Source organism: Apium graveolens, chromosome 6 (assembly GCF_009905375.1).
Source record: "Apium graveolens cultivar Ventura chromosome 6, ASM990537v1, whole genome shotgun sequence".
NCBI lineage: Eukaryota > Viridiplantae > Streptophyta > Magnoliopsida > Apiales > Apiaceae > Apium > Apium graveolens.
The window spans coordinates 36,454,715-36,459,088 of record NC_133652.1 but is presented as its reverse complement, the minus strand read 5'-3'; positions in this window follow the sequence as shown (position 1 = coordinate 36,459,088).

The following is a 4,374-nucleotide window of genomic DNA, read 5'->3' as shown; positions in this document are numbered from 1 at the left end:
GTAATTCTGTATAAGTGAAATGAAGTCAAGTGCCAAAATAGCTACTGATGGATGATTAACAAAGCCTTTGACGGATGATCAAATGACTATCAACGGATGTTTAACATAGCAGTCGACGGATGATCAATCATGTCATCGACGGATGATCTGAAAGACGGCGGATGATCATATCAAGAATTCAAACATCAGTTGAACAGTGAAAGCTGACACACAGCCGTCGAGTTGGATACAAACACACTGTGGAAGCCCATTAAATGGGTAATAGAGGACGAAAAACAGCAAAGATCAAGACTGTTAGATTTTATATTTGTTCAGTCTTTTTGACTTTGTAATCTTGGTAATATATAAACCAAGAGAGTAGCAAATAGAAAAATGACTGAGATAGCTGAGAAACACTAAAAACATAGAAATCTTTGTAAGCATAATCTTTAGCATTTCCTGTATTCTCAGCAGTTCCATTTTGTAAGTAGCTGTGAGCATTTCTGCACACAGAGTCCTCTCGATATTATATATATATATATATATATATATATATATATATATCTGGTGGAATTGTTTAAATCCACCAGAAAGTTTTTAAAGACTCTTATTTTTAATTACTTATGTTTTGATTCATTCAAGTTTACATTCTGCATTGTGCTAATCAAAACAAATATATCTATAATCGAGTTGAACATTTTTATTTCAAGAAAAAGGTTCAAGAATTCCATTCAACCCCCTTCTGTAATTCTTGCTATATTGTTAAGGGTCTAACAGCTCCTATCCTCCTCAAGATCTCAAAGGATCCTATAAATCTGAGACTCAGTGTCCCTTTCTTCCCAAATCTCATCACTCCTTTTCATGGAGATACCTTCAACAACACTGAATCTCCCACTTCATACTCTCTATATTTCCTGGTCTGGTCGGCATACTTCTTCTGTATATCTTGCACCGCTACCAGCCTCTCTCTGATGAGTTCCACCGTCTCTCGGGTCTGCTGGACCAACTCGGGCCCTAGAATCTTATGTTCTCTAACTTCATCCTAACATAAGGGAGATCGACATCTTCTTCCGTAAAGAGCTTTATACGAGGGCATTCTTAAGCTAGCGTGATAGATATTGTTTTAGGCAAACTCGATCAGGGGTAAATGGTCAATTCAATTTCCTTTAAAGTTAATGGCGCATACCCTTAGCATATCTTCTAGGGTCTGGATAGTCCTTTCGCTTTGCCCATCTATTTGGGGGTGATAAACGGTACTCATATTTAGTCTGGTGCCTATACACTCTTGGAAACTTCTCCAAAATCGGGAGTTAAACCTTGGGTCCCTGTCCGACTCTATGGCAACGGGAACCCCGTGCCTCACTACGATCTCTCTTAGGTAAATATCCACTAATTTATCTACAATGTACCTTTCGTTAATTGGTAGGAAGTGCACGGACTTGGTCAGCCTATCCATGATATCCCATATGGCATCGTGATTGGTTTTAGTCCTTGGCAGGTCTGTCAAAAAATCCATGGCTATATGCTCCCATTTTTATTCCGGAATTTCCAGGGGCCGTAATAGTCCACTCGGTCGTTGATGTTCAGCCTTCACTCTCTGACATGTCAAGCATTTGCTGATCCACTCTGCTACATCTCTCTTCATGTTAGACCACCAATAATATTCCTTTAGGTCGCGGTACATTTTCATACTTCTTGGGTGGATTAAATATCTGGAGTTGTGCCAGTCATGTAACAACTCATCCTTTAGTTCTTGTACATTCGGAACCCCAATTCGGGATGCATACCTCATGATCCCTCTCTCATCTTTCTCGTATCTGACCTCCTCACCGGTCAATGTCTCTCTTTCTTCATTCGTCTTCTTTTCCTGACACACTCATATTTTCTCAGCTAGTTCCAGTATTAACCTGATTTTAAATATTCATTCTAATCCTTTACCGGTTATCCTCACGTCAATCTCAATCTTCTCAAATTCTTTAACTAACTCCTCAGATGTAATTATCATCTTCAGTCTCTCTTTTCTACTGAGGGAGTCAGCCACCACATTGGCTTTACCTGGGTGATACAGGATGTCATAATCATAGTCCTTAATAAGCTCTAGCCATCTCCTCTGTCTCATGTTGAATCCTTTCTGAGTAAAAATATATTTGAGGCTCTTATGGTCTGTGTAAATCTCGCATTTTTCCTCGTACAAGTAGTGCCTCCAGATTTTTAGGGCAAATACTATTGCTGCTAATTCTAAGGGTACCTTATCTCATATTCTTTCAACTGTCGAGAGGCATACGCAATAACCTTCCTATGCTGCATAAGCACACATCCTAACCCCCTATACAAGGCATCGCTGTATATCACAAACTCTTCCTTTCCATCGAGAAGAGCGAGTACTGGTGTTGACACCAGTCTCCTTTTCAGCTCTTGAAAGCGTTCCTCACATTTCTATGTCCACACAAACTTTTCTATTTTCCGGGTAAGCCTAGTCAATGGACCGGCTATCTTGGAAAAGTCTTGCACGAATATCCGGTAATATCCTGCTAAGCCCACAAAACTCCTAACCTCGGTTGTGGTAGTCGGTCTTTCCCAATTGGATACCACCTCTATCTTGGCGGGGTCGACTAAAACTCCCTTGCTACTCACCACATGCCCTAAGAACTGAACTTCCTTTAACCAAAACTCACATTTTGAGAACTTGGCATACAACTTCTCATTCCTCAAGATTTCTAAGACTACCCTCAAATGCTCTACGTGTTTTTGCTCTATCTTTGAGTAGATTAGAATATCGTCTATGAAGACTATCATACATATATCTAGGTACTTCTTGAACACTCTGTACATCAAATCCATAAAGGCTGTAGATGTGTTGGTAAAACCGAATGGCATGACTAAGAACTTATAGTGCTCATACCTAGTGCGAAAGGCAGTCTTTGGTATATCTTCAGGCTTGGTTTTCAACTGGTGATATCCTGTCCTCAAATATATTTTGGAAAAGTGCACAGCGCCTTTAAGCTGGTCGAATAGGTTGTCAATCCTAGGGAGAGGGTACCTATTTTTGATGGTCAAAAATGGGTTAGCTTGTTCAACTCTCGGTAGTCTATGCATAATCTCATACTACCATCCTTCTTCTTTACAAACAGCACTGGTGCACCCCATGGTGACACACTGGGTATTATCATCCCATTATGTTACAATTCTTGTAGTTGAGAAGCTAGTTCCTTCATCTCAACTGGGGCCAGTCTATAGGGGGCCTTAGATACTGGTATCGTCCCTGGTGCTAATCCTATAGCGAATTCTATTTATCTATCGGGTGGCAATCCTGGTAAGTTCTATGGAAACACATCCTCAAATTCGTTTACTACGGGTATGTCCTGTATGTTGGGAACTTCGTTCTTAGTATCCATCACATAAGCCAAGTAGGCCTTGTTCCCTTTCTTTAACAATATCTTAGCCTGAATCATGGTCAGAAATTTCTGGGTCTGTCGTTGACTTTTAAACACCATCTCCTTTCCATTTTGCACTCTTATCCTTACCTTCTTTCTCACACAATCTACCTGCGCTCCATTGCTAGATAACTAGTCCATTCCTAGGATTACATCGAATTCTCCTAACGCAAATGGGATTAAGTCAACCTCAAAGACTTTCCCTTATAGTTTCAACTTACATCTAGGGTGTACTTGATTTACAAGAATGATTTCTCGGTTTGCTAATTTTACTTGTAATACCTCACATAAGGGTATAACATTAAGATTTAACTTCTTAGCAAAATTTCGAGATATGAAAGACTTGGTTGCTCTGGAATCAAATAAGACATTCGCACGTTCGAAATTTAATAGAAAGGTATCTGCTATCACATCGGTGTTTGGGACAGCGTCCTGAGCAATCATGTTAAAAGTCCTAGCAGCTGGGGGTCGGTTGGATGCGGCTATGCTCATTCCTGAAATCGGTGGCCGGTTGGTGGGGCAGTCCTTCCTTACGTGCCCTATCTTTCCATACTGAAAACATGTCATTCCTGGTTGTGGGAAACTTGGGGCAAGGTGTCCTGGTTGGTTACACTTAAAGCACTTCAGAGGGGTTCTTGTCTGGAAACACACTCCATGGTGCCTCGTTCTGCATGTTCGACACTCTCGTATAGGGGTGCGAGGCTGGCTGTGAAATGTCGCCCTAGATGGTCCGCCGCCCTTACCAATGCTCTCACTTGGGGCCTTTCTAAATCCGGGGCCTCTCATAAGTTGAGATACCACTGCCCTAACGAACCTGCTCAGAAGGCTCCTTTTTTTAGTTCCTTCTCCTCCTTGACATCCTATCTTCCTTTTCCTACTTTCCTTCTCTTTTAAACTCTGTTCACTACCTGCTTCAACAATCAAGGCTTTCTGCACTCAGGTGGAATAATTCGTCAGCTCT